Source organism: Podarcis raffonei, chromosome 18 (genome assembly GCF_027172205.1).
Source record: "Podarcis raffonei isolate rPodRaf1 chromosome 18, rPodRaf1.pri, whole genome shotgun sequence".
Lineage (NCBI taxonomy): Eukaryota > Metazoa > Chordata > Lepidosauria > Squamata > Lacertidae > Podarcis > Podarcis raffonei.
This window is the reverse complement of record NC_070619.1, coordinates 1,687,763-1,714,258: the sequence shown is the minus strand read 5'-3', so window position 1 is coordinate 1,714,258 and position 26,496 is coordinate 1,687,763. Positions and strand designations below refer to the sequence as shown.

General features: G+C 47.5%; 1 long non-coding RNA gene across 6 annotated transcripts in view; it reads left to right on the top strand.

Annotated features, from left to right (window-relative positions):
• Nucleotides 1–20,082, top strand: part of LOC128405682 (uncharacterized) — a 52,306-nt gene extending 32,224 nt beyond the window's left edge. For all 6 annotated transcript variants that reach the window (XR_008328342.1, XR_008328341.1, XR_008328345.1 and 3 more), the window contains 2 exons: nucleotides 17,480–17,581; nucleotides 19,568–20,082. This is a non-coding gene — a long non-coding RNA (uncharacterized LOC128405682). The remainder of the gene's footprint in view (nucleotides 1–17,479; nucleotides 17,582–19,567) is intronic.
• The last annotated feature ends 6,414 nt before the right edge of the window (nucleotides 20,083–26,496 follow it).

Here is a 26,496-nt window from a genome sequence, read left to right as displayed (position 1 = left end):
AGACTGGAGGGAGCAAATTTTCCAGGTTCTGTACCTTCACTGCATCCTGACCCCACCGCCATATGGCCCTTCGGAAACCTCCAGCCCCTTTCCCCAATATCCCTCTGCACGAACTTTCATCTTGACCTTGCTGGCAACCTAGCCAGACGCCGAAAGAGGGGTTTGGTGTGTCTCTGCGAGAGTCCACGGCCGAGTTTTATTTCTGGGCCACTGAGACATCTTTTTTGTTTCTCCCTGTTTTTCAGTATGGTTTTGGTGGGGCGGGGGGGGGTGTTTGCTCCCCATCTTTTATCCCCGCAGCAACAAAAGGCGGTGGGGCAGTGGGGGGATGGGACGGACGACGAGGTGTGGTTTTTTTTTAAGCAAATTGACGGTGAAATTAGTGTCAGGGCTGTCTCTGTGCACTAAACAAACGCCCCTCCAAATGGAGGACGCGGGTTGTGTATATATTAGCGTTGGGGGGGTTGACCCTGGCGGGACCATTCGCCCGAGCGTGGGAAAATTGGACGAGCCCCTTTCACAGCTGTTCAGGCCTCCAATAGGCGAGGGGGCTGCACCCCCCCTCCTCAGGCTGGCCTCCATTCAGTCTTTCAAGCGAGACACTCTTTTGACGACTCTTTCTCTCCTTCCCAGCAAACACAGGCCATTGTTTCCGCCGCTAGGGAAGGCTGCAAGGGGGTCTGCCGTAAAGAGGAGGTGTGGGTGTCGTCCCCCCCCCCAGAAAACCTCCAGACGTCGCTCTGGGGGGTGGAGGGAACTGGGGGTTCAGGGGTGGACTAGATGACCCCTGGGGAACCTTCCAACTCTGCAATTCTAAGCGGCTGAACCAAAATTTAATAATAAACAAAGCATGGGTGGGCAAATTCTACATTTCAACCTCAGTTTGCAACTTCTAAAGTTCTTGTAAAAGTTCATCAGTTTCAGTGTGGATTTTCATAGGAACGTCAAATTGTGGATTTGGGAGGGATCCCCAAGGGTCATCTAGACCAACCCCCTGCAATGCAGGAATCTTTTGCCCAATGTGGAGCTTGAACCCACGACCCTGAGATTAAGAGAAGAGGGGGCGCAGGAGGGTTCATGAGAGAGAAAAGGAGAGGGCCACACCGTTTGGTGGAACTGCCTCCAGTGCACGGCTTTCCCCGTGAAAGAGCCCAAGAACTGTAGTTCCAAGGGTGCCGGGAATTGTAGTTTTGTGCAGATATTGCTACACAAGCGGTGAGGGAATCCAGGAGGGTTCTGGGAGAGGGGGGATATCTCTGCCCAGGTGTTCTTCATTCTCTCTCAGCCTAGCCTACCTCACAGGGTTGTTGCGGGGATAAAATGGGGCAGGAGAACTCTGTGGACACTGCTTTGTGCTCCTTTGAGCAGAGGGGTCTGCAAACTGTGGTCCGTTGCCTTTGGGTGCTTTTAAATTCAGAGAAAAAGCAAGGCGACATGCTGAAAATTTAGATAACTGCATTGTGTGGAAGAAGTAGATAGAGGAAAGTTTCCCCCCATCTCTCATAATGCTGCAACCTCTGGGCATCCCATGAAGCTGAAAGTTGGAAGATTCAGGATATATAAAATAATGTCCATGCAGCACAGAGTTGACCTATGGAACTCACTCCCACAGGACCTTTGATACAATCCTGCAAGACAAGCCTTCAAGCTTATTCCATCGGCTAGCTTCAGAACTCCTTTTCAGTCCTGGTGGATTTCCAGTTTGCAATAGCTTTGTTGGCAATTGCTGTGCACAACCTCTTGAAGCGAACCTCCCCATTCAGGTGCAGTCTACTGGAAAGCAAGCAGCAGATGAGTGGAGAGTAGTTCCGAGGTGACTCTCCACACAGCTCAGCTGGTTAGAGCAAGGTGCTGATATCACCAAGGTGGCAGGTTTAATCCCCGTAAGGGACAGCTGTATTGCAGGGGGTAGGACTAGATGACCCTCAAGGTCCCTTCCAACCCTATGATTCTATGAAGCGGCATATACCTCCTTGTGTTTGGGGTGTGTGTGTGTGTTTTCTAGGTGTGCTGCCTGACAAGAAGGAATTGAACACAGCACACAGGGTCATGCAGAGATGCGACAGCATCACCTCTGCACCTGGAGTAACTTGAATGTCCCAGTTTAGCTCAGCAGAGACATTTAATCCCTGTAAGGAAGCTGCCTGTTGGTGGGACGAGACGGAGCAGAGACTCAAACAGGGGTGCAACCAGCAAACTCCTCCGGGGGCAAGCAAGTCAACTCCCTCTCTGTGGGGGCTGCAGAAGAACACTCCAGTTTGCATATCACACCAAACTGGGAAGGGGAGACAGAATCGGGATTCAAGATGACCTCAGAAGATTGGCGAACTGGGCCCAAGCTAGCAAAATGAATTTCAGTAGGAGCAAATGTCTGGTTCTGCACTGAGGCAGGAAAAACCAGATGCACAAATGGGGGACACCTGGCTTACTAGTAGGACATGTGAAAAGGACCGAGGGGTCTTGGTGGACCACAAGCTGAACATGAGTCCACAGGGTGATGCAGCAGCAACAAAGGCTAACCCTATTCTAGGCTGCATCCACAGAAGTCTAGCGTCCTGCTCAAGGGAAGTAAAAGTACTGCTCTGTTCCGCCTTGGTCAGACCACTGAGCGCCACAATTTAAGAAGGATGCTGACAAGCTGGAAGGTGTACATACCTCCAGCATTTCTCGAATGAAAATAGGAATGTCCTAAGGAAAAGCGGGACATTCTGGGTCAAATCAGAAACCAGGACAGATTCTGTAAATCCAAGACTGTCGCTGGAAAATAGGGGCACTGGGAGGGTCTGTGATATATCATCTTGTAATAGTTTTATTTTAAGCCATAATGTGCTGTGAAGATAACTCTTATAAATATTCATAGTTTGCTATGTCACTTGCAAGAGAGACAGTGTGGGGTAGTGGTTAGAGTGTCATACTAAACCTGGGAGGGTTCAAATCCTCCACTTGGGCATGAAGCTCATTGGGTGACCTTGTGGCCAGTTACTGCCACCCTGGCGCTCGCCTTCTCCTCATGGTCCAGTCATTCTGTTTCCAGTTTATTATTTTTATTATTTTAAAAAATAATGCTTCCCCCACTCTTCTCCCATTCCACCTGCCCCCAAAATTGCAACCAATGTACATCAGCCACAACATAATTTTGGATCAGCACCCTGCTCCCAGATGCAGATGCAGTGGTTGTTAAACCCATCATCCAGTAGCAAGAAGAGAGAAAGGTGATCTGCATTTAAAAGAGAGGAAACTTAACAAAACATACTGGTTATTTCAATACAGCCTAACCAGGAGTGCCAACTCCTTTCTTGAGTGAGGCTCCTCTGCCTTTAACAGCAGTGCAAAAACGGAAAAATCAACAGGTGCATTTTATCATGGTGCTGCAATAACAGGCGCTGCACCTGTTGAATTTCTATGTGCAGCTATTAAATGTGCAAAAGTCTCTTGGGAAGATGCTGGAGGAAACAGGAAACAGGAAACCAAGCCTGATGAGGAGCGGTTGAAGGAGCTGGGGATGTTTAGCCTGGAAAAGAGGAGACAGGAGAGCCATCTTCAAATATCTCAAGGGCTGTCACATGGAAGAAGGAACAAGCTTGTTTTCTTCTCCTCTGGAGGGCAGGACTCGAACCCATGACTTCAAGTTACCAGAAAGGAGATTCCGACTAAACATCAGGAAGAGCTTTCTGATAGTAAGAGGTGTCTGAGAGTGGAACAGTCTCCCTCAGGAGTTTGTGACTCTCCTTCCTTGGAGGTTTTTAAGCAGAGGTTGGATGGCCATCTGCCATGAATGCTTCAGCTGAGATTCCTGCATTGCAGGGGGTTGGACTAGATGACCCCTGGGAATCTCTTCCAACTCGACAACTCTATGATTCTATGAGTCTTGCTTATAGGAAAGGTGGTTGCAATCCTAGTGGTCTTATGAAATCCCCAAATCCATAAATCCTAGTGGGTTACTTCCAGAGAAAGTAATGCTTCTGAAGACCTGTTGTCGGGAAACACAGGTGGGGGCAGCTGCTGTGCTCGGATCCAGTTTTAGGGGTTCCCACTGGGGCACAGTGAGGGCATCATGTTGAACATGTGGGCAGGATGACGACTAGGATGAAAACGGGTCTGGAGACTGAGTCCTCTGGGGAAAGCTGGAGGGAGGTGTGTGTTGTTGTGAGTTTAGTCTGCATGATGCCCAAGTCCCTTCTCATTACTGGTGTCCTGGATCCAGCAAGGGTTAAATGCTTGGAGGATAATAGACAGGGCATTTGTAGAACTGGAAGGGACCCTAAGCGTCATCTAGTCCAACCCCTGCAATGTAGGAATCGGAGGCTTAATCATTGGCTCCCAGGACGTTTCTGAGCACAATTCAAAGTGCTGGTGCTGACCTTGAAAGCCCTAAACAGCCTTGGCCCAGTAGACCTGAAGGAGAGTCTCCACCCCCTTCGTTCAGCCTGGACACTGAGGTCCAGCTCCGAGGGTCTTCTGGCGGTTCCCTCCCTGAGAGGTTACAGGGAACCAGGCAGAGGGCCTTCTCGGTGGTGGCACCTGCCCTGTGGAACGCCCTTCCATCAGATGTCACAGAGATAAACAACTACCTGACATTTAGAAGACATCTGAAGGCAGCCCTGTTCAGGGAAGTTTTTAAGGTGTGACATTTTAATGTATTTTTAATCTTTGTTGGAAGCCGCCCAGAGTGGCTGGGAAACCCAGCCAGATGGGCAGGGTACAAATAAATTATTGTTATTGTTGTTGTTGTTGTTGTTGTTGTTGTTGTTATCAGAGGCTGGGTGGCCACCTACCAGGGATTCTTCTCCTGAGATTCCTGCATTGCAGAGGGCTGGACTAGATGACACTTGGGGTCCCCTCCCAATGCTGCAGTTCTATGACTCTGTGACTAGATGGGTCCCCGTCCGTCTGGTCCAGCCAGCTCTGCTGATGTCCTTCCATTTGGTTTCCAGCTAAATGGACTCCCCCGCTGGTTTTACAGACTCCCATCATTTAAACAGACTCTCTTTATTGGCCCTGGAGCCGTGTTGCAAAAGGCAGCCTTTCTGCCAACACTGCAGAGCAGCTGATCATGCCGTAAACTATTTGACCTCCATCGAAGAAGGGATCCTGTTCTCCCATTGGCCAAACCCAGCAAGAAAGGGCTCTTCCACCCTTCCTTTTCCGCTGCCTTTTTAGGGACAGGTCTGTGTCCAAGCAATATTTCCCCATTAAAAAATTAACTTTTAGTTATAAATTTTCCAATAGTTTTAAAAAAATAATAATCTATAAACCTTTTCCAATCCTCCTTGAAGGCTCTCTCATCTTGTTCTCTAGTTTTACTGGTTAAACTTGCTAGTTCGACGTATTCCATCATTTTCAGCTGCCACGCCTCTGTCGTGGGTTCTGCATCTTCCCATCATTTGGGGGCATATAATATTCTCGCAATGTTTCCTTTTCCTTCTGCCTCTTTCCCCAGGAAAACCCACAATTTAGCCCTGAATTGCAGCAAGCGGCAAGCGGCTTTTCTGCACACTGACATTATTTGCTCTGATTCAACACTGGAAAGAAAGAAAGGCTGGGGGACCCAGATATTTACCTAGGAAGTGTGTGGCAAAGCTAAGGGTGAATCCCCCCAAAACTGGAATTCTGAGGCATTTGCCACCCCCATCAGCAGAGGGGGAACATGGCTTGCGTGGCTGTGGCCTCCTCCAAAAATCCACCTGATCCTCTTCCAAAGCCATCCAGGTTGGTGGCCACTGCATCTTGTGGCAAGGAGTCCCACAGTTCAGCTCTGTGCTATGTGGGAAAGTCCTTTCTTTCATCTGTCATGAATCCCTCAGCAATCAGCTTCTTTGGATATAAAGAACAATTTTTAAAGTTGTGTCTTTGTTTCTCAGTTTGATCCTTTTACATAGTTTTGTACACATTGTGGTATTTTCTGCATTGTGACCTGATTTTTATTGATCATAGTTTAGTAATTATTTATTGTAATTGTTAAGAGTGAATTTCTGTTTAATTTTTTATTTTCTGATGTTTTGAGAGTTAATTTTAGTGTGTGCTATTATATTTTAATAGATTATTGAATATTACGTTATTTGATATAAGTTGTTCCATTTCAAAGTTGTTTTATTACAACTTTCTGAATTGGATCAGATTATTATAAGGTGCGTGTTCTTTGTTGCTGTAAACCGCCTTGCATGTAGTAATATAGAAAGGCAGTATAGGTAAAAGTGAAATGAAAATGAAATGAAAATATCGGTGGGTTCAAGTGTTGCTGTGAGAGAGGAAGAAGAATTTACCCATCTGCTTTCTCCAGAAATCTTGCATTGACTCAATGCCGCCCGGTTGCCCCGCAAGCCAATGAAGAATAGCTGCTCATGGAATAGGCAGCCCCCTCCATCTAATCTCCCTGCAGACAGATGAGGAAAGGGGCATCCTCTTGATGGCCGACCTGGTGCAGCAATGGTTCACTATCACAATTTGTGCACCCAGCGCAGGTTTGTGGTCCTCATCTTCCAAGACCCCATAGCTGTGCCTCCCCCTTCTCTCTCCCCCAGCCCCTGAAGCCTGGTCCTCCTAGGACTGCTGTTTCTGCAGCTCCAGCCCCAAATATCCGAAGGCTCCTCTTGTCTTCCTCAAATTCCTTCCTCTTTCTCACTTGGCATCCCTGGTCCCTGAAGCCCCTTCCTCACTCCTGAGCACTCAGCCTCCCCTCGCTAGCAGGACTGCTGCCCAATTTTCTACTCTGGGTTCTATGCTTTTGCTTATTCACTGTCAGATGCGCTGGGAAGCCTGAGCTGGGCTTTCCAAAGGAAACGGGTTACTTCTTGAGTCCATTTTTTTTATTAAACTTTGAAGAAGAAAAAGAAAGAAATCTTTACATATATATTCCAGATTCCAAATTTGTTCCACATTTCTCTTTAACCTTTGACTTCCCGCCTTTCCCATCCCATTTACACATTGCATTCTAATAAACATTTCACCTAAGACGCAGAATTATAGAATTGTAGAGTTGGAAGGGACCCTCAGGGATCATCTAGTCCAACCCCCTGCAATGCAGGAATCTCAGCTAAAACATCCATGACATCTTCTATTTCCTATATTATCAATCTTCTACTGCTGCTTGCATTTCATGTTTTCATCTGATTATGATTTTTTCATATTATGAGATCTTGCCTAGAGTGGCTGGGGCAACCCAGATGGGAGGGTACAATTGTTCATGTTGTTGTTATTTTATTTATACCCCACCCATTTGACTGAGTTGCCCCAGCCATGTTCCCTCATTATGTTTACATTTCCAGGATTTGTTTGATACCATCAATAGGGATTGCTTCTCAGAGGATGGGTGGAGGCATCTGTTGCTGAAAGTTAAGTAGAGCTTCTGTGTTCAGGGGCAGTCTACCACCAAATGCCAGGCATGAGGTCCTGTCCTGGGAAGGAGAGTCGCAGCTTCATGGCAGAGCTCTTGTTTCACATGCAGGTCCAATCCCTGAGGGCATCTCCAGCAAAGGACCGGGAGAGTCCCCTGCTTGAAGCCTTGAGCAGCTGCTGCCAGTCAGCGCAGGCAGTCCTGAGCTCAATGGATCACAGCCAGTCCTGAGCTTCCTATTGGCATCAGCCTTCCAGGTCACCTGGTTTCACATTCAGGGCTAAGGGCCAGCTAGGTGGACTAATGGTCTAACTCTGAATTAGGGAGGTCGGTATGATTTTGGCATGAAACTCCGGTGAAATTATTAGGGGGTCCCTGGAGAGGCTTCCAAGCAGAAATGATGGCTCTGTAGGGGGAGGAGTCCCCCTCTATTCTGCCTTGCTCAGACCACGTATGGAGTCCTGCATCCAGTTCTGGGCACCACAATTTAAGAAGGATGTTGACAAGCTGGAAGGTGTGCAGAGGAGGAGACCAAGGTGATCAGGAGTCTGGAAACCAGGCCTTATGAAGAACAGTTGAAGGAGCTGGAGAAGAGGAGACTAAGAGGAGATATGAGAGCCATCTTCAAATATCTCAAGGGCTGTCACAGGGAAGATGGAGCAAGCTGGTTTCCTCCTGCTCTGGAGGGCAGGACTCGAACCCACGGCTTCAAGTTGCAAGAAAGGAGATTCTGACTAAACATCAGGAAAAACTCCCTTTGGAGGTGATGGACTCTCCTAGCTTGGAGGTTTTGAAGCAGAGGTTGGATGGCCACCTGTCAGAGATTATTTAGATGTGATTCCTGCATTGCAGAGGGTTGGACTGGATGACCTTGGGTGTCCCCTTCCACCTCTACTGTTCTATGATTCTTTAATCTCAGAAGGGGGTGGACTCTCCTTCATTGGAGGTTTTCAGGTTTATTTAGCCCAGGTCCCTGCATTCCCGATTAATATTCTACAGCCTTTTAAGTGTGTCTGTGGGAAGGAGGGTATTGTTTTGTATGTGTGTGCTTGTTTGTTTGTTTTTACTTATTTTCATGTTTTTGTTTTATTTATTTTTCATGTTTTTATCCTGTATTTTATTCTGTGGACTGCCCTGCGATCTTAGGATGAAAGGAGGTTTATAAATGTAATAAGCAAACAGGCAGGTTTACAGAGAGCTGGATTAGATGATTCTTGGGGTCTCTTTCAACTCTACAGTTCTATGTTTGGCTAATAATAATAATAATAACCCCAGTCCCCAAGCATGCGCGAAGTTGTTTGGGGTGAGTGATGCCAATTTCCAGAAGGGACAATTGTACTGAGAGCTGAGATCTCTCTTCTTCTCTCTGTCCGCCTTGAATATTTATAGCTATTTGGGGCTAAATCCAGAGTTCTCTCTCTCTCTCTGGGTTATGGATGGAAAAGAGGAATGGGCTTTTCTCTCTCCCCCCCCTCAACTGCTCCCTCGCCTAACAAATCCATGCACAAAGTTCCTTTTTTCTCCAGGACAAAAACGTCTCCGCCGTGGAAAGCATTAATGTACCCATTATCCCTCCCCAAGGGCGCAAAGGATTTGAGCGTGCGGGAGAGGGAGCGTGTGTGGGAAAGCCGGCGGACAATGTGGGGAGATGGCCAGGGCCGTGGCGGGTGGAGGAGGCGGCTATTGTGTCTGGCTGGGAAAGGGGCAAGACCCACCTCGAGGCCCCCAGAGAATGAGATCATTGTGTCTCCGCATGGAAATCCCTCCTGCGCCGCGGAGACTGCGCGTCTGGCACCGGCCTCCCTGGTCCAGCGTCCTGATCTCACTGAGGCTGATCAGATGTCTGGATCGAGCGCAAGAGCAACTGGGCTGCTTCTGGCCGGGAAGACAGACCAGATCCTTCCTGGCCCTCCCACCAGATGTCCAAGAAAACAACAATTACCAGACTTTTAGAAGACACCTGAAGGCAGCCCTGTTTAGGGAAGCTTTTAATGTTTGGTGCATTATTGCATTTTAATATTTTGGTGGAAGCCGCCCAGAGTGGCTGGGGAAGCCCGGCCAGATGGGAAGGGTATAAATAATAAATTATTATTATTATTATTATTATTATTATTATTATTATTATTATGGCTCGTGGACATCAAGAGCCAGAGCATTCTTGTTTAGATAAGCCCGTCCAGAGGTTCAGAAAGTTGGTGCGAGTTCTAATCTGTCTTTAGTCTGTCCTTATTCGAACTTTTCTAAAGTTTTAGGTGGTTGCTAGTTTTTCTTTTATTGCTTTATCTTTTTTTGTAAAAGTTTTGAGGGGTTATTTTACAATTGTAAAATTTATATACCGCTTGGTGGTGGTGGTGGGTTTTTGTTTTTTTAAAAACACCTCAAAACTGTTTACAAAAAAATATTACAGCGGGCTAGATTCAAGATTCAGGCAGTGGAAGGAAAATGACGAAATAATTGTAACAGGATTTTTTTTGTAATAGATAAAGCTATAATGCAGTAGAAAAGGTTTGTGGAAGTGAGATTGGGAAGTCAGATTGCGAAATAATGTAATTATTTGATTTGAAGGTTATTGTGAAAACATTTGAAAAATTTAATAAAAAATTATACGACGAAAAAACTGCTCACAAAAAAGAAGGCTTTTTGATTGCAGTTATGTAGGCTGAGGAGGACATTAAAGCACGATCCAGTTGCTGCTGCAGCCGCATGTTGCAGCATGTGCAGCACTTCAGGTCATAGCTCAGTCGGCTAGATGCATTCTCCTCCACTTGCACTGCCCTCCTGCCCACTTTTCTGTCCGTGTTCCCCAGCAGTGAACCCTTCTGAGTTTCCTTCTCTCTCCAGTGGGTTGAGTATGCTTGGCATGCAGGAGACAGAGAGGAGATAGGAGAGCCATCTTCCAATATGGAAGAAGGAGCAAGCTTGTTTTCTCCTGCTCTGGAGGGTAGGACTTGAAGATTCTGACTACACACCAGGAAGAGCTTTCCGGCAGTGGGAACTGTCCGCCAGTGGAACAGTCTCCCTTGGAAGGTCGTGGACTCTCCTTCCTTGGCGGTTTTTAAGCAGAGGTTGGGTGGCCATCTGTCAGGGATGCTTTAGTCGAGATTCCAGCATTGCAGGGGGTTGGTCTAGATAACCCTTGGGGTCCCTTCCAACTCCACAATGCTGTGATTCTACAAAACAGGAACCTCAGAAGAGCCTGCTGAATCAGGCCAGTGGCCTGTTTAGTCCATCCACCTGTTCTCACCAGCCAGATGCCTCAGGGGGAAACTGCAGTTTCCGGCCTCTGGTATTCAGAAGCACCGCTGCCTCCATCCCGGCCAATAGCCTTCTCCTCTGTGTCCGACACTCTTTTAAATCCGTCCAGGTTGGGACCATCACGGGCTCCTGCATGGGCTGCGTGAAAAAATCCTTTTCCAATAAGTCCTTTTCGTGAGCACAGGATGCCCGTGAGTTCTAGAATGACAAGAGAGGAAGAAAAACGTTTCTTTCCCACTTTCTCCAGGCCACACATCGTTTGAGGAACTTCTGCCGCTGCGTCCCCTCCTTCTCACGTTTTCTCTAAACCAAAATTCCCAAAAGCTGCAACCTTTCCTCACAGGCAAGTCGCTCCATCCCCTCAATAGTCTTGCTTGAAGTTTTCATTGAAGATTGTCTTGTGTTACAAAATAAACAAGGAAATGTACATATAGCATCTCCACTTTTGATTCATAGTAGCCTGGAATTGTGGAGTTGGCAGGGACCCTGAGGGTCATCCAGTCCAACCCCCTGCAGTGCAGAAATAGGCAGCTGTCCCAGACGGGGACCAAAGCTGCAACCTTGGCGTTATCAGCACCAGTCTCTAACAGGCTGAGCTCTCCAGAGTCTTTTTCACAGTTTTTCACAGTTTGTTAATGTTCAGTATAACAACAACAACAACAACAACAACAATAATAATTTATACCCCACCATCCCTGGCCAGAGCCAGGCTCAGGGCGGCTAACACCAGTAAAATTCCAGTAAAAACATAATGGGGGGGGGAAACCAATTTAAAATGCAGGTTAAAATGCAATTTAAAATGCAGCTTCATTTTAAAAGTAGCCCATAGATCAAAACCCTAAGGGGAGGAAGAGGAGGTTAAGGGGAAGAGGAGGTTAAGGGGTGATATGATAGCCATGTTCAAATATATAAAAGGATGTCACATAGAGGAGGGAGAAAGGTTGTTTTCTGCTGCTCCAGAGAAGCGGACACGGAGCAATGGATCCAAACTACAAGAAAGAAGATTCCACCTAGACATTAGGAAGAACTTCCTGACAGTAAGAGCTGTTTGACAGTGGAATTTGCTGCCAAGGAGTGTGGTGGAGTCTCCTTCTTTGGAGGTCTTTAAGCAGAGGCTTGACAACCATATGTCAGGAGTGCTCTGATGGTGTTTCCTGCTTGGCAGGGGGTTGGACTCGATGGCCCTTGTGGTCTCTTCCAACTCTATGATACTATGATTCTAGGAAAACATAAGGGTCAGACGGAGTCCAAACCAAAGGCCAGGTGGAACAGCTCTGTCTTGCAGGCCCTGCGGAAAGATGTCAAGTCCCGCAGGGCCCTAGTCTCTTGTGACAGAGCGTTCCAGCAAGTCGGGGCCAGTATTGAAAAGGCCCTGGCCCTAGTTGAGATATTAATGTAATGGACATCGTACAGTTGGGGGGAAAGAAAGGGGGAAAGGGGGGGAATGGGAGTATTGTTCTTTCATTCTACTGCATAGAGTTAGTGTGGGGATTTGTGTCTGCATCACATATTTCTATATTTATTTGTCTTCATTGGCCTTGCTCCAGAGCTTGGTGGGTTGTGTTCAGTTAGTTGCCGTGTGGCTTGTTTGCCTGTTTGTGGGAGGGTCGGGTTAGCCATATTGAGTTGTGTGCTGTTTTGTCCTGTTGTGCCATATATATGAAAAAGGAGAGCTACACCGCCTTTGCTTGTCCCTGTGCTAGTTTAAGTTTGTTGGCTAACTTCTCTAGCAGGGCAGTTTCCCGTACATTTTGGTACCACTGGTCCTGATAGGTTCTTCCAGTGTCCAGTTACCATACGTCTAGCTGGTGAGAGTAAGTGAGTTATGAGTTCCTTGTGATGTTGTTGTTGTTATTATTATTATTATTATTATTATTATTATTATTATTATTATTATTATTATTATATTTTATTTATACCCTGCCCAACTGGCTGGTTTTCCCAAGCCACTCTGGGCGGCTCCCAACAGAACACGAAAAAAAGAATAAAACTTCAAAATTAAGAACTTCCCTAAACAGTGCGTGCACATTGTTGTCCTGGAAGATATTTAATAGGACTCTTCCCTATTTTCACTGGAGAAAGGTTGGAGGGCATGCTAGTTCAGTGCATGCTTCTATTACCTGTTTTGCTATTTTGGATATTTTCTGCAGTAATAACAAGGCTTTTGCAGCCTTGGGATGGCCATCCTCGTTTGCTTTTACTTCTCCTGCTTCTAAATTTTCAGGCCAGGAGGTAGCGCTTGCCAAAGCCCAGACACGCACTGAGCATGTGTGGGGTGGGGAGGTGGCGCAGAGGAGCTGGCGTAGAGTCCATAAATATTATTTTGCAACTTCTCTGCATTTTAAGAACTCGTCTCGGTTAATGGCCGGGTTAGACAAAGACTGCATTGAACTGTCAACTCGCGGCTAGACACCCCAGCTGTTGTGAATGGGCACGCGGACTGTGGGGCGGGGGGAGATGGGGCACGATAAAAAGGACCCCAGCGTTCAAGGTCAGAGGTAACTCCACCCTCCCCTCCCCTCGCCACCGCCAGGCATGAATTATTCAAACTGTCCTCTCCAGGGCTGTAAAACGAATAAAGTTAACTTAATAGTTGTGTGCGTGCTTTGGGGGGAAAGGGGTGCAAGTTGACCCGTATCGGAAAAAGAAAAAATGCTGGATTGCCATCAGCAGCAATATTCGTTTATTTTAGTAATGTAAACTACCATTTCTAACCAGTGTGCAACATGAGAGCATAAGGATCAGGCCTAGGACTCATCCTGTTCCCATAGTGGCTATGAACCCAGGGCTCCAGATAGACTGCCTCTGGACCTGGGGGTTCCATAGGAACCTAAGAAGAGCCTTGTTACTGGATCAGGCCCAGGACCCGTCAAATCCAGCATCCTGGTCTCACAGCGGCCCACCAGATGCCCCAAAAGGAGGCCCACAAACAGGATTCGAACACAAGAGCAACTCTCTCCCCACTGCAGTTTCCAGAATCCCCTATTCCAGAAAGCCACTGACAGCCCTTTCCTCCTCCATGAATTTATCCAATCCTCCTTTAAAGCCATCCAAGTTGGTGCCATCCCTTCAGGGAGTTCCACAGTTCAATAAGGTGCTGCGTGATGTGATGTGTTGATTCTTCCAATGTACAACTTCAAATACAGCCAGCCCCCATGGTTCCCTGATTTTGGGGGGTCCCTGCCCCCTCAGTTCCATAAGCTCATCCCCAGTGCCCGCTACCCTATGAAAAACAAAATTCAGAACAACTGCTTGCATGAACCACTAAGGAAGTTAATCACGCAATGAATTTTGAAGAGAAAAATTCATTGCACGTTTGCTCAGAATCCAGTTGAAACTGTTTTAATTGGCTGGCTCAGGTGGTAGAGCATGACACTCTTGATCTCAGGGTTGTGGGTTTGAGCTGCATGTTGGGCCAAAGATTCCTACATTGCAGGGGGTTGGGCTAGATGACCCCTGGGGTCCCTACAACTCTATGATTAATTCACCCAGACTTGATCCAGTGAGCCCAGCTTCTCAAAGTCTGAAAATCATTTACACTTCTGGTGCCCCCATCCCATTGCCCCTTTGCCTCTTCTCATCTCCCTTAGAGATCCAGAGACCCTCGCCATCCCTCTCTGACACGCATCTCTTAGAAAAGCATTAAAAAACACAGGAAAGTGTCTTATAATTTCTTGGTCCAACTCAGGGATGTGGAACCGTTCATTCAGGTACCCTTCCAATCATCCTGGTGAGTCTCTGAGTGAGTGTGCAGCAACTCCTGCAGGAAATCTAAAACCTGCAGCCGTTGCTCCACCCACTTTTGTTCTGGCCCCGCCCACTACCAGCCCTTGGAAGACAACCCAGAAGGAGAAGCAGTCTGGGGAAAGGGCTAGAATCATAGAATTGTAGAGTTGGGAGGAACCTGGGAGCCATCTAGGTGGAATCTACACACATATTTAAAACACTGTGAAAATGCTTTTTAAAAAAATATATATTGAAAAATATATTGAAATTGCCATAGCTCACTGTTGCCATCTAGTGTCACATTTGTATATTTCACTTAAAATTTATTTGCAACTGCATAGCTGAGTCCCTGACTAGCCCCCTGCAATGCAGGAATGTCAGCTAAAGCATCCATGAGAGATGGCCGTCCAACCTCTGCTTCGAAAACTTTCAAGGAAGCAGAGGCCACCACCTGTTCCACTGTCGAACAGCTCTTACTGTCAGAAAGCTCTTCCTGGTGTTTAGTCAGAATCTCATTTCTTTTAACTAGAAGCCATGGGTTCGAGTCCTACCTTCCAGAGCAGGAGAAAACAAGCTTGCTCCCTCTTCCATGGGACAGCCACCCCCCTGAATAAATACTTTTTACATACCCTCCATTCCAACATTTATCTGTTGAAAATAGGCCGTAGGTTTGCCCTCCGCCCGGAATTTCCTGGACATAGCTGGGATTCGGCTGCCAGAAACAGCGTCCAGGCAGAAATTGCTGAAATGTCCAGGAGATTCCCGATGTATGGCAACCCGTGTCGGAAGTGTAGATTTTGGCAAATGTCCTTAAAAATAACTCTTTTTGAAAAATGGCAACCCTAAAATAGGGAGGTCCTTTTCCATAACAACAACCACAACAACAATGTTATTATTTATACCCTTCCCATCTGACTGGGTCATCCCAGCCACTCTGTGTGGCTTCCAACATATATAAAAACATAATAAAGCATTTTTTTAAACTTCCCTGTACAGGGAGGGCTGCCTTCAGATGTCTTCTAAAGGTTGTCTAGTTTCTTATCTCCTTGGCTCCGGGGGTCACATAACTCCAGACCCTCCAACATTTCTCTGACGAAAATAGGGACGTCCTAAGGAAAAGTGGGACATTCTGGGATCAAATCAGAAACTGGGATGGCTTCTGTAAATCCTGTACTGTCCCTGGAAAATGGGGGCACTTGGAGGGCCTGTTTTAACAGGGTAGGGGGCTCTGGGAATGTGCTTATGGAACCAAGGGGGCAGTGGGCCGAAAAAGTTTGGGAGCCGCTAATTGAGCCCCAGCCCTTGCTGTCTGTCTCCTGCAGGATCTCCCCCCTTGGCTACGGTTATTGCGTCTGCCTGCCCCACTCCCCCAGGCGACGAAGAGCCCCTTGGGGGCAGCGGCATGTCGAGACGGCAGACATCTCTCTTCCTCCTTGGCATAAATGGGCTGTGTGTCGGGGGAGATGCGCAGGGCCCACACGCCCTGCATCCTTGCCGCCCGGGTCCTGTGTCCTTTGGATGCACGTCTGGGGGGGGGGAGGCGGGAGAGAGCTAATTGACATCAGCGCCTGGGAGCAGATGGGGTGTCCACCTGCTGGAGAAATGCAAATGATGTCTGGAGCAAGGCGGCCGCCTTCGGGACGGGGTCAAGCGAGGGAGGGGGAGGAGCAAGGAGGAAGATCCACCGGCAAACAGAAAAAAAAGCCGGATCAGGCCCTGTCTCAGGAGAAGAAAGCCTGGGAATTCTCTGCATATAGTTCTGTTTCTTTTTAAGCAGGGGGTTGGACTAGATGACCGTGAGGGTCCCTTCCAACTCTGATTCACTTTGAACGTAAACAAGTAGTGATGTGGTAGAAATATGACAGCTGCAAAAGTCTCTGCAAGACTCCAGGGGGTTCCAGGCACTCACCCAGGGTCTGTGGTCCTTTGGGCAATTGAGACATGGCAGAGACCATCATAGCTTTAAAAAAGACGGTTTATTCCCCTATTTACACCTTCAGTCTGCCTGGAGGGAGCCCCGATCTGACAGCATGGTCATTTCAAGAGGGGCTTGTGCAGCCCTGGACTCCAAGGCATCTCTCCCAGCCAGCCTGCAGCCAGCCTGCCCAAGATGGATCCCATCCTTCTCTCCCTTTCTTCTTCCCAGCACACCTTGCTTAAAAACCCTCTCTTTTCCTGCCACTTCACACCTGCAGCCTTCCAGACCCCCAGTCTCAGGGCAAGGAGGGAGGACAGCTATCCTCAATGGCCTTCTGTTGTTCCTAAGTGGCCCTTGCTTGGCCAGGTCCTTTTGCGTAGGCTAGTCCAGGAATTCCTCTGCAGCTTGTATTTCTCCCTCCACATCCCAAATAATCAGGATCTGGACTCCCTCCATGTAGACTGAAGGAGCAAATAGGCAAATAAACCATATTTCGTAAAGCTACAACAGTCTCTGCCGTGTCTCAATTCTGCAAAGGGAGACAGACCCTGGGTGAGTGTCTGGCACCCCCTGGGCTCTGCAGAGAGGGGGGCAGGCACCCAACTTTTGCAGCAATATTCGGGTTACAATATTGTACACAGATAAATAATAAAACATGACATGACTAACAGAAAATGGGTCACCAAGGGTGTAAAAGACTATGTTTTTATTATGTTTCTATATGTGCTTGAATCCGGCCAGAGTGGTTGGGGAACATTATTATTAAGCATATTATTTTACAGTACATCATCATAAGATAACAGTAAACCAGGAAAAGGAGTTCTTCAATAAATTGACGTATAAAACAGAGTAATCAGCATGAGCTAATGAGCAGCATCTTCTTATCTCTTGCAGTATATGTTGCACGTATTGCTCATCCTTGTGTTGCTCCAGTTGTGCATTTAATAAAACCACACCATGCAGTGCAAAAAGTGCCTTGCTGCTTCTCTCCCTTTGCCACCTCCAGTTTTTGTGACAGCTTTTTCATTATGGCTGTTTGCCAGATGATATTATACCAGTGATCAATATTAATTGCAAGGTTTTCTGAGTTCTGGCTACTTCTGTTCTATCCGCTGTTAATAAACGTGTTGTTAATTTATTAGTTCTTAAATGGTCCATGTCTGAAGTGTATAAATTTAGTAAATGCTGGGGGTATATAATTCAATGTAGGGCATGTGGATAATGTCTTTCTCTTGTTTTGTCACTAGGTGGCGCTGTTCTGAGTCGGTTGTTTCCTGCTGGTGCTTAAGAGAGAGAATAGTTCTCGTTCCTGAGTTGCTGCGTGTCCTCTGAGCCTTCCCTGCTAATAGGTGAGGGGGCTTGGAACCCACAATCACAAGATGCATTTAGAGCACAATGATACCACTTTGGACAGTCGTGTCTTCCCCACCCCCACCCCCCAAATGATGGGAGATGCAGAATCAAAGAATCCTAGAGCTGTTGAGTTGGAAGGGATCCAAAAGGACATCTAGTCCAACCCCCTGGAGTTTGTTAAGGATGCTGAGTGTTGCTAAGGGACCCTTATGTTCCGAGAGCTACAATTTCCAGAACAGTTTAACAATCTATGCCTCTTCATGGGACTTCTGGGAACTGTAGCTTATGGAGTGGGAAATCAACCTTAACTACAGTTCCCAGAATTCTTCCTTGTTGCTCCAGACGACTAGAAGTGAGGGTTGGAGACCCGTGAGATTTTTCTGCCACTGGCACCCAAATGTCCCCGTCTCTCCCTCCGTCCTCCGCCTCCCCTCCCGTGCTCACCCCTTTTGGCGAAGGCAAACCCCCCACCCACCCACCCAAATATTCTGCCAGCCAAGCAGTTTCTGCGCACTCAAGAAACGCTCCTTTTAGCCTTACTGACCCCCCGGGCACCTGCGACGGGCGAAAAGCACATTTCTTAAGTGACAATTTCCCATCACTAAATTAAGAGGGAGAGTCGTTTTCCGTCACCGGCCCAAAGGTTCTGAGCTAGGCATAAAATGTGTCATTAGCAAACGTGGGCGGGGGGGGCAACACTCTCAATTGGGGGTCGAGGTGGGGAGATGAGAACTGCGCTTTTGCACCTGACACTGCAGGTCGATGCTATTTGCTCAGAAACTCTTGCACTGACACAAGGTGGGGGGAATGATATTTTAAAGCTGGCCTTCAAGTACTTCCTGACCCCCTCCCCAGAAAAAAAACCTAATTCCCCCCCCTTGAATTAAAATTGAAGACATATCAGTGTCGCTGAATGTCTCTGATGATGCCAAGAAATATTGTCAAAAGAACCGTCCTGATCTTGGCAGTTCGAGGAGTGAGTGCAACTCGGCGGAAAACAGCCCCAAATCTTACATTGGTTGCTTGAGAATACCACTCACTCTGAAATAATGGCCTACCACCTCTTTTCAGGAAAAAAATACTCAGCTCCACCCCCTGAAATCTATCTCCTCCAAGCGAACAAACAGGGACAAATTTGCATTCTTGTATGCATCTATATTTCTACAACATAGTAAAGAAAGATGTTGTAAACAAGACACCTTGAAGTCGTTGCTGCAGCATCATTAACAACATTTATTTTTTTAAATCATTGTTATTAAAGATGTTCTTGGTTTACAAAAGCACGTGTATTGTCCCTTTTTTCAGGTTGAAAAGTCTTTTCTACAGATCAGTTACACTTGTTATGAGACATTAGTGGAGAGTACAGTTTAAGGCCGGGGAAGAAGAGGGGGGAGAGGAGGAGTGGTGGTGAAACTTACATATTTATATTACTTATTTTGAGGGTTTTTATGTCAGCCTCAATTGGCCAGATTCTCTTTCTATTTACTTGGTAGTGAGAGGGATTGGGTCATTGGTCATGCAGGAACACTTTCCCCCAATTTTTTCCTCTTCTCTATTGCCTCCACTGCCTCCTTATTTTTATTCAACACCCCCAATTGCACCCAAGGCTCATACCGCCCCTCCCCGGATCGTTCCAGGGCTCCCCAGGGGGCAGTATCACCCACTTTGGGGGAAACTGCCCCACGGGGTGATCCTGCTCACTTTGGGACCCACTGGATGAGATGATCTCCCCAAGATCTCCTCCAAGCCTTCACCAAGATTTGGAGAGGCGTGGGAAGCAGCAGCCTCAGGAAGCCCCTTTAAAAGGAAGATGCAAAGCTGGGAATTGTCTCATTCTTCATTCGGGGTGTGGGGATGGGGTGTCCTGTGGAAAACTCAGGTCACCGGCATGCTATGGAAGGGCCATGCCAATCTGAGGCTAGCAAAGGACACAAGGAAGCCCACCACTCTGTCACTAACCCCTCTCTCTTCCTCAAACGCAGGTGACGAGAGCAAAATAGCCAGCGACTCTCTCGACTGCAAAGCTCTCTCCAAGATTTGGCTGGATGGCGTGTCCTTTCCAGACTTGTGTTTCTCACAGGAATTGGTTCTCGAATTTTAGCTGGAGATGGGAGTAAGGAATCGAAGAGGTCTTCGCCATCGCCGTCCCCATCGGAAGCGGACATCCCAGCTTGCATTGCGGCAGGCGTGGAGTGACTTTTCTTGCCCAAGGGAAGCATCCCCTTGGAGGAAATTTGGGGGGGACCACATGTTAGCGATTGGCAGGACCAGGGCCAAGACTGGGCGAAGCAATGGGTGCGGATCTCACCTGAGTTCCGGCTGAAAAAATGCCCTGCAAAACACATAATAAAAATAATCATAGAGAGTTGGAAGGGACCCTGATGGTTATCTAGTCCAACCCCCTGCAAGGCAAGAATATGCAACCTGCAAGCTGCGTGTTATTCACACAATGCATTAACCAGCTGAGCGATCCTGAATGAAAACATAATAAAAACAATTAACAATACACACTAATAAACAATAGAATCTTCAACAAAAGCTCCTAAACATAGAAAATCCAAAAGTCCAAATTGGCATATAACATTTAACAACAACCTGCTGGTTGGGTTGGACAAGAGAAAGGCCTGTAACATCGTCTCCCGGAACCAGGTGGGGACTGAAAAGGGAAGAGCAGAAGCAGCTTCCACGCAGGCGCAGTCTCCAGCTGTCAGAGGAAGGTACATAAGCTGGCGGAGGGGGTGGTCCCCAGTTGCTGCAACTGCTCCATAGAGCGTGAACCTGGCTGCTGAGACTGGTGTGTGAAGGGATCTGGAGTTGTGGAAGAGACTGCCTTATCTTTGACAATAAAGAGCGAACTCTTTGCCGTGCGCATTCCTTTGCCTTGACAGGCCTTGGCCTCGTTTCAACTCTCTTGCATTCAGAATGCACATTAAAGAGCACACACCATCGTCCTTTGCATTCCACACCAAATTCAAGGACATTTCGGTAGCAGAAGAGAACACTGGAAATTTGGAGAGGAGTGGTCTGGAAACCGAGCCTGGAAAACAGGAGACTGAGAGGAGATAGGAGATCCCTCTTCAAATATCTAAGGGGCTGTCCCATGGAAGAGAGAACAAGCTTGTTTTCTCCTGCTCTGGAGGGCAGGACTCGAACCCATTGCTTCAAGTTACAAGAAGGGAGATTCCGACCAAACATCGGGAAGAACTTTCTGACAAGAGGAGCTGTTTGAAAGTGGGATGGGCTCCCTTGAGAAGTTGTGGACTCTCCTTCTTTGGAGGTTTTCAAGCAGAGATGGGATGGCTGTGTGTCCTGGATGCTTTGGCTGAGATTCCTGCATTGCAGGGGGTTGGACTAGTTGACCCTCGGGGTCCCTGTCAACTCTACAATTCTATGGTGGTTGGTGGCTTCCCAACTGCTAGCCAATAGGTGCTTGTGCGCGATTTGCAGATATCCTGAACCTTATCTCACAAAAGATGCACTAGCATTTCGGAAACAATTGGCAAAGACAGAGATTGACTCTAGCCAATCAGTGCCTTAGGACAGTTTGGATGACTTGTGCCTTAGATGGTTCACTTGAACAGAGGGTCTTTGTCCACCTTAAATCTCCCAACTATTCAATTCAATCTTCTGAAATATTCAGCTTTCTGGAAACTGAAACCCAGGAATTGGAGGGGGGTGTTTTGCATTGGCCTCTTCACAGATACTGTCAACAGGAGCCTGCCAAAACTAGCATTTTGTTGTTCAAGCCAAACCATTCTTTGCGGTGCCATCAGGACTGGACTTTGGGCAGGAGCTGAGCAAGCGCACCATGGTTGACTTACCACACGGGGATGGAATTGTCCTAATAAATATGGTTTTTTCCTCCTCCCTCCTCTGCCATCTTTCCTCACGTGCCATGAGCCTGGTTTTTGTAACAGGAATTACACTGGCGGAGTCAGCACAGGCGAAAGGAAGGAATTCTTTGTGCAGCTCAGTGTGCGCATGTGTGTGTGTGTGTGTGTCTATTTCTTTGTTGAAAAATAAAAAGTCCAAAAGTACAAGTGCGCAGACACGAGAAAGAAGACACAAAAACGACATTAAAAATTAAACAAGAAATAGTATCCATGTACAAAACAAAACATAACAATAGCAAAAAATGTGTACATTACAAAAGGGGGAGGGGCTTGCGATTGTAATTAACCAGACCTTAACGTAATACAGTGTTTATAAAAATTAATTCCAAATATTGCTAAATGTAACCATGGCAAGTCTACATTTGTACACAAAATGTTCATGTGTGGTGAGTTTGTATAAATCATCAACCCAATCACAGGCAGCTGCATTTTAATTTTTCCAGTTCATCAATATTACTCTTTTTGCTGTCGTAAGGACATGGAGAGTCCATTAATACTGTCCCTTTGTTAGTTTCAATGTCTTAGATATATAATTCAGAAGGATATTTTCCTCTGGAAATTTAAGATTGTTCCGTACAGTCCTGTTGATTGCCTCTATTACCTTCTGCCAGAAACTTTTCAGTGTAGGACATGGTATGAACATATGTGCAGAGTTAGAATGAAGGAACTCCCTGCCACAAGAGGTAGCGATGGCCACTGACTCGGGTGGCTTTAAAATGAATTTGGACAAATTCAAGGGCGAGGGAGCAGGATACTGCTATCGAAGGCTACTCAGCCATGCTCTACCTCTGAATACCAGGCGCTGTCAATTTCAAGCAGGGAGAAATGATTTTGGACTCAGGTTCTGCTTGCAAACCTCCCACTGGGGTGCACGCTGAGAGAAGAGGTTGCTGGACTCGTTGGCCATGGGTTGTTTGTCAGTGGGACAGTCCCTCGGGAGGTGGGGACTCTCCTTCCCTGGAGGTTTTTTAGCAGGGCTTGGGTGTCCATCTGTGCTGGACGCTTTAGCTGAGATCGCTGCATTGCAGGGGGTTGGGCTGGATGACCCTCAGGGTCCCTTCCAACTCTACGATGCTGTGGTCCAGCAGGTTTTTCTTGCGCTCAGGTGGCAAAACTCGGAGGAGAGCAGCGGCTTCTGGCACGTCTCTCCCAGCAAGCTGGAAACAAGAGCTAATCTCCCGACCTGACAGCTCCGTGGCGAAGTCCGGCTAAATCCTTAAGTCGCTTGTAAGTTCCCCACCGGAGGGATCTCCTATGGCTGGCTGCTCATTTGCTGGGTGGTCTGTGGACAGAGTTAACGGCGGATTAAGCCCAGGGATGGGGCCCTTTTGTGTCTGCCCAGCCAGGCAAAAGAGAAAAAGTTGTAACCTCTCCCCAACGCCGCCGTCCTCCTCGCTCCCTCTTCCACCATCCCTCTGGAAACACAGGCATCGTAGGGTCCTAAAGTTGCGAGGAACCCCCAAGGCTCATCTAGTCCAACTAGAGCATCCCTGGCAGGTGGCCTCCCAACCTCTGAGGAAGGAGAGTCCATCACCTCCCAAGGGAATCCGTTCCATGACCAAACAACTCAAAACTCTTCCTAAGGTTTAGTCCTGGCGCTCCTTTCTTGTGACTTGACTCCATTGGTTCAGGTCCTGCCTCTGGGAAGTCAACAAGGAAACAGCCCTCGTTTCTTATTTCTTCCCCCAGCAGCCGGGATACAATGTGGTAGACTGTCTTGGGCTAGGGAGGCTCCATCTAGGTCGAATGGCAAAGAGCTGCTGACAGACCTTTCCAAACATGTAAGGCCTTGCCTTGGGGGGGGGGTGAATTGACATTGTGGGGTGGGGAAGGGGGGTGGCAAGGGGAGTGCACGAAAAGGGAAAGGGAGGAAAGGAAGAAATGAGATTCCAAAAGGAAACTGAGGCAGACGGCAGGAGGAAGCCCAGAGGAAAAAGAGGGCGAAGGAAGGAAGGGAAGGAACGAGGGAGGGAGGGAGGGAAGGAAGGAAGGAACACCTTCCAACATTTCTCCATTGAAAATTGGGACATCCCATTCTATAATAATAATAATAATAATAATAATAATAATAATAATTTTATTATTATTTATACCCCGCTCCTCTGACTGGGTTGCCCCAGCCACTCTGGGAAGCTTGCAACATATATAAAAACATAATAGAACATTATACATTAAAAAACTTCCCTATGCAGGGCTGCCTTCAGGTGTCTTCTAACAGTTGTCTAGTTACTGGTCGCCTTAGCTCTGGGGTCACATAACTAATAATACCCTCCAGCATTTCTCCGATGAAAATAGGGACGTCCTAAGGAAAAGTGGAACATTCCAGGATCAAATCAGAAACCAGGACGGCTTCTGTAAATCTGGGATGTCCCTGGAAAACAGGGACACCGGGAGGGTCTGGGAAGGAAGGGCAGAAACCAAGAGGGAAACTGAGGCAGTGAAAGAAAAGAAAAGGTAGAAACCATGAGAGGAAACAACAGCACAGAAAAGAATTAAAAGGCTTCTGGTTATGTTTTCTAATTTGCCATTCTTTCACTAAAGTTTTTTCTAACAGTACTCTTTCCTATTTCTCTCTCTTTCTCTCTCTCGCTTTGGAAGCTTTCCAAATACCAGATAGATGGCATCTAATCTGGATATGAAAGAGAGATGGAAAATGCCCACTCCCCCAATAAATGAAACCCCGTGCCCATATCGCACACTGTCCCAGATTCCTGTACGAAGAAGGGACCCTCTTCTCGGGGAAAGGCCAAGGGTGGGTGTGTTTGTGTGAGGAGGCCGACAACGACATGTGCCAGTTTGTTATGCTAAACCCCCAAGGCCCCCATTCATCAGGGCTCTCGGGCGGAGAGGTCTGGAGAGCAAGGAGTTCACAGGCCCTCTGCCATTGTGATGCTAAGTACCTCCTGCCCGCAGACGTGCGCAGGGCCGCACTATGCTCTGCGCCACCACTCTGGGTGGGGAGGGATTCGTGGCCAGCTGCTCCTCAGACCGCGAAACCCTCGCCGGAGATCCGGGACAGGCTGGTCTCCTTGCTGTAGCCACACACAACACAACACACACACACCCCTCCGAGTCCCTGACCGGAGGAATGTCTGAGAGACCCTGGACAAAGGCGCTAGGCCTCCTTTGGGACGCCAGAGCGAAGACCTAACCCAGACCCACAGTGGAGAAGGGGGTCCCCCTTCAGCTAACAGATGCAGAGGGGAAAATGCAGCTACAAGTCACCCCAACCTGCAAGCAGGAAGAGACTCCAGAAGGGGTTAGGTGCTCACCCAGAGTTCGAATAGAGGTCAGCAGAGACACAGTGGCTTTAGGGTTTATTTACACATCTGTGCAACCTGAGCATAGGGTGAAAGGGCTCCCACTTCCTACCCCAGGAAACACAGTCCCACTTCTGACACCAGTGTTGCACGTGCCCCGATCTCTGAACGGTGAGAGATTCCAGGGGGTCCCAGTGCTTACTCAGAGCTTGGTTTCCTTGCAGTTAGGATATATGGTCTTATTTGAGTATATACACAACATAAGCCTAAGATGGAGGGGCTCACATTGGCCTCCCCTCCCAGTTTGGTGTCATCTGCAAATTTGATGCAAATCTCCTCAATTCCCTGGTCCAAGTAGCTTATAAAGACATTGAACGCCAGCAGGCCCAAGGCAAAATGTTTAACACAATAACATGAACAGAGCCTGAAAGACAAGAAGATGCCCCAGTGAGAAGCCAGCTAGCAGGACCTGAGCAGAGCTGCAGAATACAAAAAACTTATAGGCTTCGGTGAATAAATGATATATAAATGTTGTTAAATAAATAAAGTGAAAATGAAAAAAGAAGGTGGGTGTTGAACCGTTTTGCTTCGAGTCTTTTCTTCCTTGGAGGTTTTTAAGCAAAGGTTGGGGGCCCTGGATGCTTGAGCTGAGATTCCTGCATTGCAGGGGGTTGGACTGGATGACCCCTGGGGGTCCCTTCCAACTCTGCAAGTCTATGATTCTATGATTCACTCTACCTCCATTACATTGGTCACAGGAATAAAGACATAGGGATTGTCCTTTCACCAGAGTAAACCAGTTTGGACAAACTGTTATTCGTCCCTGTGATGTTAAGTGGACAACAACACATTTAGAGCATCACTTTGAATCCATCAGACTTTTGCATAGCGGTGATTTTGTGTGACAGTGAGTCACCAGCAAAGTACTTGTTTAAAAAAGGGGAGGAAAGCTGTTTTCCTGGGAACATAGGAAACTCAGGTCATTGCTTAGCCCTTCTGCATGCAAAGCAGCGGCTCTACTGCCATCTGTAAACTTCACTCCAAAAGAAATTCTGAAGCACCACCCAGTGGACAAGGACCAGAAGGACCTCTCATTGCCCAGAGGCGTATCCATGGCAACCCTGCATCTCTGCCAGCCAATCAGAACCCCAACACCAGAGCCCTCACCCCTCCTGTGGTTTGCTGCACCCACGATTCAGAAGCATTGCTACCCTCTGGTGGTCTGGCGCTTAGGATTCAGTTCTCTCACCCCCAAGTTCAGGGAAGTTGCTTTTGGGAACATGTCCTGCTCCTTCTGGGGTCCCCCTTTGCTCCCCACCTCCGCCCAGCTCTCACCTGTGGCTCCTCAAAGCTGTCAGCAGGTGACAGCGGCCCCAGTCTTGGGAATGGCTTTGACTGGCCGGCTGAACCAGGTGAGGGGAGCCGGTGTGCCTTGAACGCTTGGTGAGTTAGGGACCCCCCTGTGTGCAAAGACAGGCTCCGGTGGGTTGAAGGGATGACTTTTAGAAGACATCTGAAGGCAGCCCTCTTTAGGGAAGCTTTTAATGTTTAATAGATTATTGTATTTTAATATTCTGTTGGAAGCCGCCCAGAGTGGCTGGGGAAACCCAGCCAGATGGGCGGGGTATAAATATATTATTATTATTATTATTATTATTATTATTATTATTATTATTATTGGGTGATCAATTAGCCCAACAGTGATCAAGAAGGCAGTTTCTGTAGAGGGAAGTGGGGGGCAAATGGGGCTCATCATCA